The following is a 13,216-nucleotide window of genomic DNA, read 5'->3' as shown; positions in this document are numbered from 1 at the left end:
GATAGCATAACTCATGTCTAAATAACTATTTTATGACAAAAAATGATAAAGCTAAAATAAAGAAATACATATGAAAATTTGTGACAATTGATTTAAAAACAGGATTATTGATTTCATAGAGAAATTATTGAGAGCTGCTTCCACGATAAATGAAAGATAAGTCATTTTGTATTAGGAGAGTTTGATTTAAGCCATTTGGGCTTTGGGATGGGGTGGACAGAAACCTTGGAAGAATTGAAGGTGTCCTGAAAAACTGCTCTTTTAGAGTTGTAAAAGCTTAGAATCTTTCACCTGATAGGAGACTTTGACTCAGTGATTTTGATTGGTGTTATAGAGAATTTATTTCACTGGACAAAAGTTTTACTAACCACTGGTGACTTTCACTGCCATCTAGATTTGGGGAGAGATGAAGCTTCTCATGAACACATGGCTTTTCACTGCTATATATGGTTTAAGAAGGAAAAAGAGAAAGGAGAGAAATCTTTGTATCTACTTTATATACTAACCTAGACAGATGAGTTGCTTTGAATTCTATTCTGATGGAACAATGTAGCATCTGGATTCATGAAGAGCTGACTGAGCTGGACTGTATAGCCAAGAAACTACAAGTCTGATAAGCTTCATAATTCTCTGAAAGAGAAGAATAAAACTAAAAAGTACAAGAAAATTTATTTTTTTTTAATTTTTTTTAAATTTAATTAATTTATCTTGATTTGTCAACAATCACTTCCATATGCTTTTGAGTTTAAAAATTTTCTCCCATTTCCTCCCTACCCCCTGCCCCAAGATGGCACACAATCTCATATAGGCTATACATTTACATTCCTATTAAATAGATTTTCACATTAGGGAAGCTTTAAGTAAAAATTAAAACCAATAGGAGAAACCATTACAAAAAGAAAATAAAACTCAACAGAAGAGAAAAAAATGGCAGCAATTCAACTTCCAGAGCTCTTTTGTTGAATGTGGATAACATTTTCCACCATTAGATCTCTGGGGATGTCTTAGATCCTTGTATTGCTGAGAAGGGTTAAGTTTATCAGCATTAGTCATCGCACAACATGGCTGTTATTGTGCAGAAAGTTCTCTTGGTTCTGCTCATTTCACTCAGCATCAGACCATACCATTCTTCCCAGGTTTCTCTGAAGTCAGCTTGCTCATCATTTCTTATAGCACAATAGTATTCCATTACATTCATATACCACAACTTGCTCAGCCATTCCCCAATTGATGGGCATCCTCTCAATTTCCAATTCTTTGACAACACAAAAAGAGCTCCTATAAATAGTTTTGTACATGTGGGTCCTTTTCCCATTTGTATGATCTCTTTGGAACATAGCCCTAGAAGTGCTGTTGCTGGGTCAAAGGGTATGCACATTTTTATAGCCCTTTGGGCATAGTTTCAAATTGTTTTCCAAGATGGTTGGATCATTTCACAACTCCACCAACAATGCATTACTGTTCCAATTTTCTCACATCTTCTCCAACATTTATCATTTTCCTGTTTCTCATATTGTCCAATCTGATAGGTGTGATGTGTTACCTCAGAGTTGTTTTGATTTGCATTTCTCTAATCAATAATGATTTAGAGCATTTTTTCATATAACTATAGATGGCTTTAATTTCTTCACCTGAGAACTGTCTGTTCATATCCTTTGACCATTTATCAATTGGGGAATGGCTTGTGTTCTTATAAATTTGTCTTAATTCTCTATATATTTTAGAAATGAGGCCTTTATCAGAGAGACTGGTTGTAAAAATTCTTTCCCAATTTTCTACCTTCCTTCTAATCTTAGTTGCATTGGCTTTGTTTGTGCAAAAACTTTTCAATTTAATGTAATCAAAATTATCCATTTTGCTTTTCATAATGTTCTCTATCTCCTGTTTGGTCATGAATTCTTCTGTTCTCCATAGATCTGATAGGTAAACTATTCCTTGTTCTCCCAGTTTACTTATGGTATCAGCCTTTATATCTAAGTCATGAACCCATTTTGACTTTATTTTGGTATATGGTGTGAGTCTATGCCTAGTTTCTGCCATACTCTTTTCCAGTTTTCCCAGCAGTTTTTTTCAAAGAGTGGGTTCTTATCCCAGAAGCTGGGGTCTTTGGGTTTATCAAATAATAGATTACTATAGTCATTGACTACTGTGTCTTGCATATTTAACCTATTCCACTGATCCACCTCCTATTTCTTAGCCAGTACCAAGCAGTTTTGATGATTGCTGCTTTATAATACAATTTAAGATCTGGAATTGCTAGGCCACCTTCCCCTGCATTTCTTTTCATTAGTTCCTTTGATATTCTGGACCTTTTGTTCTACCAAATGAATCTCGTTATCATTTTTTCTAACTCTACAAAATAATTTTTGGTAGTTTGATTGGTATGGCACTGAATAAGTAAATTAGCTTAGGTAGGATTGTCATTTTTATTATATTAGCTCAGCCTACCCATGAGCAACTGATGTTTTTCCAATTATTTAGATCTGATTTTATTTGTGTGAAAAGTGTTTTGTAATTGTGTTCATAGAGTTCCTGGGTTTGTTTCGGTAGGTAGACTCCTAAATATTTTATAATGTCTACAGTAAGTTTAAATGGAATTTCTCTTTCTATCTTTTGCTGTTGGGCTTTGTTGGTAATATATAGAAATGCTGATGATTTATGTGGGTTTATTTTGTAGCCTGCAACTTTGCTAAAGTTGTTTATTATTTCAAGTAGTTTTTTACTTGATTCTCTAGGATTCTCTAAGTATATCATCATGTCATCTGCAAAGAGTGATAGCTTTGTTTCTTCTTTGCCTATTCTAATGCCTTCAATTTCTTTTTCTTCTCTTATTGCTAAAGCTAAGGTTTCCAGTACAATATTGAATAACAGTGGTGATAATGGACATCCTTGTTTCACCCCGATCTTATTGGAAATGCTTCTAGCCTGTCCCCATTACATATAATGCTTGCTGAAGGTTTTAGATATGCTATTTATTATTTTAAGGAAGACTCCATTTATACCTATGCTTTCTAGTGTTTTTAATAGGAATGGGTGTTGTATTTTATCAAAAGCTTTTTCTGCATCTATTGAGATGATCATGTGGTTTCTGTTGGTTTTGGTGTTGATATGCTCAATGATGCTGATAGTTTTCCTAATATTGAACCAACCCTGCATTCCTGGTATAAATCCTACCTGGTCATAGTGTATTATTCTTGTGATAAGTTGCTGCAATCTACTTGCTAGTATTTTGTTTAAAATTTTTGCATCTATATTCATTAGAGAAATTGGTCTATAATTTTCTTTCTCTATTTTGACTCTTCCTGGTTTAGGTATCAACACCATATTTGTATCATAAAAAGAATTTGGTAAGACTCCTTCTTCACCTATTTTCCCAAATAGTCTATATAGTATTGGAATTAATTGTTCTTTAAATGTTTGATAGAATTCGCATGTAAATCCATCTGGCTCTGGAGATTTTTTTCTAGGGAGTTCATCAATGGCTTGCTCAATTTCTTTTTCTGAGATGGGGTTATTTAAGTATTTTACTTCCTCTTCTGCTATTAATCTGGGCAATTTATGTTTTTGTAAATATGTATCCATTTCACTAAGATTGTCAAATTTGTTGGCATATAGTTGGGCAAAATAATTCCTAATTATTGTTTTAATTTCCTCTTCCTTGGTGGTAGCTTCACCCTTTTCATTCTTGATACTAGTAATTTGGTTTTCTTCTTTCTTTTTTTTAATTAAATTAACCAAAGGCTTATCTATTTTATTGGTTTTTTCATAAAACCAGCTCTTAGTTTTATTTATTAGTTCAATGGTTTTCTTAATTTCAATTTTATTAATTTTTCCTTTGGTTTTCAATATTTCTAATTTGGTGTTTAGTTGAGGATTTTTAATTTTCTTTTTCTAGTTTTTTTAGTTGTATGCCCAATTCATTAATCTCCTCTTTTTCTATTTTATTTATGTAAGCATTTAGAGATATAAAACTTCCCCTAAGAACTGCTTTCGCTGCATCCCATAGTTTTGGTATGTTGTCTCATTATTGTCATTCTCTTGAATGAAATTATTGATTGTTTCTATGATTTGTTGTTTGACCCAATCATTTTTTAGGATTAGATTATTTAGTTTCCAATTATTTTTTAGTCTATCTTTCCATGGCCCTTTATTACATATAATTTTTATTGCAATGATCTGAAAAGGATGCATTTAATATTTCTGCCTTTCTGCATTGGATTGTGAGGTTTTTATGCCCTAGTACATGGTCAATTTTTGTGTATGTGCCATGTACTGCTGACAAAGAATTATATTCCTTTCTATCCCCATTCAGTTTTCTCCATACCTAACTTTTCTAATTTTCTATTCACCTCCTTAACTTCTTTCTTGTTTATTTTGTGGTTAGACTTATCTAGTGCAGAGAGGGAGGTTCAGGTCCCCCACTAGTATAGTTTTGCTGTCTATTTCTTCCTGTAACTCCCTGAACTTCTTCTGTAAGAATTTGGATGCTATACCATTTGGTGCATATATGTTTAGTAATGATATTACTTCGTTGTCTATGGTGCCTTTTAGCAGGATGTAGTTTCCTTCCTTATCTCTTTTGATTAGATCTATTTTTGCTTTTGCTTTGTCTGAGATCAGGATTGCTACCCCTGCTTTTTTACTTCAGCTGAGCATAATATATTCTGCTCCAGCCTTTTACCTTTACCCTGTATGTGTCACTCTTTTTCAAATGTGTTTCCTGTAAACAACATATTGTAGGATTATGGTTTTTAATCCATTCTGCAATATTTCGTTTTATGGGAGAGTTCATCCCATTCACATTCACAGTTATGATTACTATCTGTGTCTTTTTCTCCATCCTTTTCCCCCATTTATGCTTTTCTTTCTCCTTTTTCCTTTCCCCCTTCACTAGTGTTTTGCTTTTGACCACCACCCCTCCCTTCCCTTTTATTATCCCTTTCCCTTTTCTTCCCCTTTCTTACTGCTTCTTCCCTCCCTTCTTTCCCCCCCTTTTCTTTCCCCTTTTCCCTCCTACTGCCTATAGGGCAAGTTAGATTTCTATACCTAACTGATTATGTTATGCCCTTCTTGAGCCAAATCTGATGAGAGTAAGGTTCAAACAATGCTCCCCCCTCCCTTCTTTCCCTCTGCTGTAATAGGATTTTGTGTCTTTTCCTGTAATGTAATTTACCCTTGTCTGCCTCCTCCTTTCTCAGTACATTTTCTAAGATCAGATTGATCCACTTATTTGGATCCATTTAACCCACTTGATTAGATTTTTTTTTATCATTACATCAAAGTCAACTAATATCCACCCTCTTTATGTATACTCCTTTAACAGGTGTAATAACAATACAGTTCTCAAGGGTTGCAAGTCATATTCCCTTGTAGGGGTTTAAACAGCCCCCCCTTATTAACAACATATTGTATCTTCTGTCCCATTTACCTTTTTAAGTCCTTCTTGAGTCCTGTACTTGAAGATCAAATTTTTTGTTGAGCTCTGGTCTTTTTATCAGGAAAGTTTGGAAGTCTCCTATTTCATTGAATATCCACCTCCTCCCTTGAAAAATGATGCTCATTTTTGCTGGGTAATTGATCCTTGGCTGCATTCCAAGCTCCTTTGCCTTATGGAATATCATGTTCCATGCCCTGTCTTTTAATGTAAAAGTTGCAAGGGCCCGTGTAATCCTTACTGTGGTTCCATGATATTTAAATTGTTTATTTCTGGCTGCCTGCAGCAACTTCTCTTTCATCTGGTAATTTTGGAATGTTGCTATTATATTCTTTAGCATTGTCAATTTGGGATCTCTTTCAGGTTGGGTGGATTCTTTCTATGGTTATTTTCCCTTCTGGTTCTAGGACTTCGGGCAGTTTTCCTTTATGATTTCCTGAAAGATACTGTCCAGGCTTTTTTTTCATCATGATTTTCAGGTAGTCCAATAATTTTTAAGTTGTCTCTCCTGGCTAGATTTACCAGGTTGGTTGTTTTGTCAGTGAGGCATTTTACATTTTCATCTATTTTTTCATTTTTTTGTTTCTGTTTGACTGATTCTTGCTCTCTCATAGAGACATTAGTTTCCATTTGTCCAATTCTAGTTTTTAACAGATTGTTTTCTTCTGTTAGTTTTTGTACTTCTTCAATTGGCCAATTGTGTTTTTTAGGGACTTGTTTTCTTCAGTGTACTCTTCTGTTAGTTTTTGTCCTTCCTTCTTCAGTTGGCCAATTGTGTTTTTTAGAGACTTGTTTTCTTCAGTGCACTTTTTTTTTCCAATTGGCCAATTGTATTTTTGAAGGACTCTTCTACCTCTCTCATTTGACTATTAAAATCCTTCTTGAGCTCTTCTAAGAAGGCTTTTTGGGCTTCAGACCAGTTCATATTCCCTTTTGTTGTTGCAGATGTGGGTTTGTTGACAATGTTGTCCTCTTCAGAATTTCTGTCTTGATCTTCACTCTTCTCATAATATGAATCTATGGTACATTTCTTTTTACTCATGGTGTTTCTTTATTCCCTGGCCTTTAAAGAGATTGAGCTCTCCTGCTGGGGAACAGAGGGCACTGACCCAAGCTTCTTGTGTTGGGAGCCTAGGTCTTGGTCACTGGCTTTGTGTGCTGGGGCCTCTTATGCTGGCAATTGGAGGCTGTTTCTGGCAGCTTACCTTGTGTTGGGCTGGAATCAGCAAGGCTGGAACTTTCAGGCAATTCTAGGTTGCCTTTTTCCTTTCCTTTAGCTTTCTTCAGCTCCTTTTAGATGGGTGCTGCAGGGTTTTATCTGCCTGGGGCCCCTGCAGTTGTCTCCCTGTTTCTGCTAATGCACTGGGAGATTCCTTTGGGTAGAGTGCCTAGGCACCTGGTGGTTTTCTGAGCTTGCCTCCACCGGTTCCCCTACCCTCACTGAGGCACTGGAGGTCCAGGTGTTGGTGTTTGCCTGCTCTACCACCTGGGCTTCAGGATTAACAATTAGATGTTAACAATTAGAGGCTGCAGGGCTCTGAGAGCTCACCTGGTTTTGGGCTGGAACCAGCAAGGCGGGGCTTTAAGAAGCCTTCAGGTTACTTTCTTCAGCTCCTTTCAGATGAATGGCACAGGGTACTTATCAGCCTGGGGTCCCTTGTAGTTCTGTCTTCCTTATTTTTGCTGAGGCACTGGGAGACTGGTTTGCTGGGCTGCTGCACTGCTGCTCTCCATCTTTCTTCTAGTTCATCTGTTCCAGTATTTATTTCTGGGGTGATATTTTCTAAGTTTTCAGAGGTTGATAGGGGAGAGTGAGAGTGACTACCTTTTTATTCCGCCATCTTGGCTCCAAGAAAATTTAGCCGATAAAAAAATAAATTTGAAACAAGGCATGACTTATATACCAATGAAAGTGAACAACACAGAATAGGAGATACTCAGAGAATTCAGGGATCATAGGTATGGCAGAAGAAATAAATTTTAACAATCTGAATACTGTGTTACTGGAAAAATATAAGAATAATGCTCAAAATTTTTGAAGAGAAACCATAGAGTATTCATTTGTCAAATCCATAGATTGCCTCTGGGGTGGGGGTGGGGAGGGAACTCTAACTTCAACCTGTAAGGCATATACTGCTTAATTTAACAGTTTTATATCAACCTTAACATTTTGAGAGAAGACAGAAGAAAGGATCTTTACTATAAATAGATACCAGCCAAATAACTCAGTATTATCTTGAAACCATGAAAAATCACAGAATATATTTCAATGGGATATCCCAAAAAGACAAAGATGTTCAAGTTGCAGCCCAAAATGAACTATACAGCAAAGCCGATACTAACCACCACTGGAAAGAAATGAACCTTGACACCTATTACTTTTGAAAATCTGGTAAGCATCAGGTGAAATCCCAGAGAAGTTTTACTTTGAATTTCTCTTATGATTCTTTTATTTGGTAATTATATAATGATTTTATTACTATATGTTTATATAAATCCAAAAATATTTTGGATAGTTGAAATTTAGCTGACATATTCCTACAAATTTTTCTCCAACTGTTTTTCTCCTAATTCTGACAATATTGATTTTTTTCACATAAAGCTTTTCAATTTACTGAACTAAATTATTTATTTTGTCTTAAATGATCAAGTCTTTATTAATTCCACTCTAATTTTTTTTAGTATCAAAACATCTGTTTGCTACAGGAACATGAAACAAAGCCTGGCTAGACTGTACCCAAGAAGAGTGAGTAACAGTTACAAAATGCTAGAACATTAAGTGCTGTTACTTAGGGAAATCATCAGCAACAGTAAGAGCTACTCAATGCCATTGATGGCTGCTTGGTCTGTTAGGTGGTGGCTTTGCTGTGCAGATGATGATATTAATTTAGCCTGAGGGAGTTGATGCTGATGGCATCTTAGTGGCATCTCAGGGCTCATAGTTGCCCTGCATGTTAATGCTCAAGAGCTTTTCATTTTTCAATGATTAGGGAGACTCTCAGCTGAGGATGGCCTGACTCTTGAAGACAGACACTTGAATCTTGCCCTCTACCCCTTCTTGGGATTTAGCAATGCAGTGGCAGGATGAACTAATACTCCAGACTGTCAGAAACAATTGTACATTAAATTGCAGAATTTCAAGCTTAGGCCCTGTTTCATTTTTGTAATTTCTTCATTCCTGTTGAAAGCCTCATTACTTAAATGACTGTGGTAGAGAGCATTCCTGCTGGGGTCTCTTATAACCTCTGAACTTCATCTTAATGAATCAACTCTCCACAATGTATGTTCTGGACACCTCAATATCATCTATAAATTCATTCAGATAGAGGAAGTGCTCAAAGCACATGCGGTGGGATGTACCATCTTTGATAATGGCCATCTGCATGGGGAAACCTTTCTTGAACTGAATTTCTAAGATATCTGGACTCTTGAGAACTTTTGCAGGGACTTAGGTCTCTTGTGTAGAGGCCAGGAAGTGCTTGGTTCTTGGAAATCTCCAGAATTATTGCCTTGTAGCTGATATCCATAAGGTTCTCATCCATGCTCTATGGGTTCTTGGGTGGTAACTGAAACTAGCCTTCTATGTTGCTTGGCATACTCCATTAGATTGTTGCATCCTTTGAACCTATTGTAGAATTCAGGCATACTTCAGTGAATGATGACCTTAATCTGAGAGGCCAAGTAGTATCAAATGAGTTTAAGCCAGATGTAGTCACTCTCCTTTCTTGTAGCTCAAGGGGAAATATACTTGGCCCTTTCCCATGGGCAATTTCCACCTGTTTATGGGCAATTTAGAGTATGGCAAGGGATGTGTTCAGGTACCATTTTTCATACATAGTACTGGACCACACAGTTAGCTATATGTACTCCTCCACAAATTCCTTCTTGATATCCTCGATAATTTTTTTTTTTCTGGCCTGATTTAATATCTTCTTCCTGGACTCTTCAGAACTCTCCTTTTGTCCAGTACTGGCAGGTGGATTTGTGGAGAAATTCATACAAGTGTTAGAGGTTTGTTGGTGGATATCAGCCAAAGGGTATTTAGAGTACAGGTTATTAGTGAGGGCAAAGTTTTAGAGATATTTCTCATGTGAAATATCTCTAACTGCTTCCTAGATTCCTTCTGGAAGTATTAGTTGTTACCATATGACAACAGAAGTAGGTAAGTTTAACAAGTCTTTAAAGGAATTTCATCTAGACCTACAGAGAGATTGTGGTTAAAGTTAGGTTATCAAGTTGCTACCTTTCTCCTCTTTAGGAAAGAGTCATCAACCACTGCAAATCATCCTTGCTTCCTAATATTAGTAATGGATGCTCTTTTTACTTATGGAGCCTCATCACTTTTGCATAGAGTGTAATTATTCATTTCATTATCTAAAAGTCCAATTCCACTCTTGATGGGAAGAACTTTAAACCTTTTATATAGCTCCAAAATATCTGTGACTCTTCTTTCCTTCCTTTTCTGTGTCTCATTATTCCAAACACCAATCTTCTTATACAAATTGGTTTCCCCAGTTTATCCTTGGATTCTCTTTCCTCTTTATTTTTTCAAATGCTTTTATATTATTTCAAAGATCACTTTATTCTCCTTCATAAATCCAAAGAATTAAAAGTATTCTTCAACACTTTCATCTTATTAGTTAGTAAGCTGAACCAACCATCTTTCATGCACATAGGATAATTCAAGTCAACAAGAATTTTTAAGCATCTATTAATTTCCAGGAACTTCCCTAAGTGCTGGGAAAACAAGTCACAGTGAATAATAGTCTCTTCTCTCCTGAACTTCACAGTCCAATGAGGGAGAGAACAAGCAAACAACTATTTAAAACATGGTATAATCACTATAAACTGGAGATAATCTCAGAAGGTAGCCTGAGGAATCAGGAAAAGCTTTTTTCCCTATAATGTAGAGTTTTATCTAGGACTTGAAGGAGTTCAAGGAAGTGAGATGGGGATGGTGAAGCAAAGATTTTCAGCCATGTGGAGTGGATCAGTCAGTGAAAATTCACAGTTAGGTGACCGAATATGTTGTCCCAGGAACAAGGAGGCTAGTGTTGTATTATAGATTACATGAAGGGGACTAGAGTGTTAAAACAGTTGAAAGGAAGGAACCTGATGAATAAGGGCTTTAAAATCAAAAAGATAATTTTATAATACCCGATAGTTATATAATGGTAATAGGGAGCCAAAGACTTTAATGAATGGGGGTTGCAGTGATATGCTCAAACTTGTGCTTTAGAAGTATCAATTGGATAGTTTAGTGGAGAACTACAGTGGAGAGAGATTTGAAACAGGGATGCCAACCAGTAGGCTTTTGCAGTAATTTAGCCATCAATGATTAGGGTTTGCATCAGGGTGTTGGCAATATCAGATTGAAGATGTTACAAAGATAGGACTGATTTTTAAAAAAAACTGTTTGAATATAGGAGAGGGTGATAAGAGTGTGAGCTATTTTCAGAAATTCAAGCAAAATCCTTTACAGATCACTGTAATAGCCCTCTCTCCCTCATTATTTGCTAAAACAAAATATAATATTTTCTATCTTTCATGTTGTTAACTCATATAGCTAACTACCAATTTTGAAGGCTCTGTTGATGGGTCTTCTGAGTAAGCCTAACATTTTTATATTGTGCTTTTTTATCTTTTTTAAATATTTGGTACAATTTGACAATGCAAATTTGATTTTAAATTAGCAATCAGAAGACTCCTACAGCTGCTGTCAAAGACAAGGCTTCTTGGAATTCCAACTACCAAGAATTTCTCAACATTTTCTTTCTTTTTCCTTTTATGGGTGATGAGACATAAGATTCAATTTACTTGTTTTATCTTGGCACTATATTCTGTTCTCAAAATGTATTGTGCTCTAAGATATCTCACTTTCTTTCTAATTACTTCTTCCTGGACAGAGAAAAAAATATTAGCAATTGGTTATCATGATGTCATTTCCTCTAGGTTTTGATCAAACATGTGTATTGATATATGTGTATTTGTATGTATACACATATGTGCACACATAATAAAATTTAAACATATAGTTTTTGTTAAACTATGTAGCTTATATAACAATGCATCATAATTATTCCTTTCACTTAAAAAATCTTCAAGTTAAACTTTAGGAGTTGGGAGAATTATTGTTATTGTGGTAGTGGTAGTGCTGGACAGTGGTGATTGACTTCCATTTATCTTTTTTATTTGTTGCTCTGTAAAATAAAAATCATAAGATTTAGGCCATGAAGCCAATTATAGGTATAATTTATCCCCTTTCACTAACTTTCCATTATCTTACTCCTTCTTATTTTACATAATTGATATTAGAGAAACTTAATCATGACTTTAACAGGCTAGTAAATATTAAAAAAAACTATAGTCAGTTATGCTCTGCTTTCTTAAACCCATATCAATAGTATCTCACAATAGTAAAAGATGCTGTGTGAGATACTTAGATTTTGAAAGACTAAAGAACTTTAACCAAAAACTAGACCAAATTTTAAAAGATATTGAATGTTTTGTCAAAAGAATTGTGTGTGCGTGTATGTGTTTGCCAGCTTTCCCAAAGCCCAAAGCCTATTGGTATGACACTCCTTATTGGTATAGATGAAGGCCCTATCCCATGTGAGAGGTCTGACAGAGTTGGCAAGAGACAAGAGTCCAAGCTTTCTCCAACTCCTTTGTATCACTTTGGTCACTCATTGTCTTGATTCTTCATCAAGTGGTATATCATTAACAAAAGTTACAGACACTTTCTTATCAGTATTTTCCTTTCACTCCCATATAATTCCTTTTTTACTCTCTATCCTCTAAGGTACATTTTAATTTCATTTTCTTTTGAATCATCCTTACCTTAGCTTTCATCTTTTCCGCTACTGTCATCTTTCTAGTCTCAAAAATAGTTTTTTTTTTTTGTTAAAGGGGAACACTCAACCTGTCTTACTGCCTCTTATTTTCCACTGACTAACTAACAGTAACATAGATTTATTGAAGGTTATTGAGTGGGTAGTGGAAGTAATGAGCTACTTCAGGTGCTCCTGGTTTCCGGCTTTGAGAGAGAAAATGGAAGAGGCCACCCCACTTCAGGCTGCTGAAGGGAAACAGTCTGGGAAGACATGAAAGGAGCAAGTAGTTTCCATCATGTTCCTATTCCCCAGTTTGCTATTCTAGAGGATTCAGGGAATTTTCCCTTAAGTGAGAGCCAGGAAACACTTTGTTGAACTGAATTATATCTCTCCTATTCGGAACTCTCCTTCACTTTTTATTTGCTGGTATATATTTTCCTGTGAATACCTTCTCTCATTTCTGTTTTGCTATGATTTGAATAAATTGGGGTTTTTTTGCTATTCTCTATTTTAACTCATTTTGTAAATGGTATTGGGTGGGAAAGGGGTCACTCTTTATATACAGAGCTTGGAGTTCCCCTTGACCCCAGAAATGACAAAGTGATCAAAACTTAGCTGGTACCCAATAATATCCCCTAGGATGATGAACAATTTAAGGAGCAGATAGATACACCTGTAGGATGGCATTTTTCTGTTTGAGAACAAAGTAGTGGCCTCTGATCCTAATTTCTTGCTTACATTTCCGATAGGAATGAAAGTCTCTTTGATTCACTTGGAGAAGCTGGGGAGAAAAGAGGCTAGAAATGTCTATTCTGCCACCCTTTGAGCCACACAAACAAAGACAGACTTTGCTACATGTGGCCCCCTTGTACCATGGCCTCACTACACATTTGAGGCCAATTCATTGTTGCATGTATATGGATGTCTGTATACATGTAGATATGTATGT

General features: G+C 35.8%; 1 pseudogene; it reads right to left on the bottom strand.

Moving 5' to 3' along the window:
- Positions 1-8,283: 8,283 nt before the first annotated feature.
- LOC110202595 (argininosuccinate synthase pseudogene) lies at positions 8,284-9,432 on the bottom strand (annotated as a pseudogene).
- Between the last annotated feature and the right edge of the window lie 3,784 nt (positions 9,433-13,216).

Source organism: Phascolarctos cinereus, unplaced genomic scaffold, assembly GCF_003287225.1.
Source record: "Phascolarctos cinereus isolate Bilbo 61053 unplaced genomic scaffold, phaCin_HiC Scaffold_4;HRSCAF=312, whole genome shotgun sequence".
Classification (NCBI taxonomy): domain Eukaryota; kingdom Metazoa; phylum Chordata; class Mammalia; order Diprotodontia; family Phascolarctidae; genus Phascolarctos; species Phascolarctos cinereus.
Note: the sequence above shows the minus strand (reverse complement) of the source record. Positions and strands in the feature narration are given on the sequence as shown.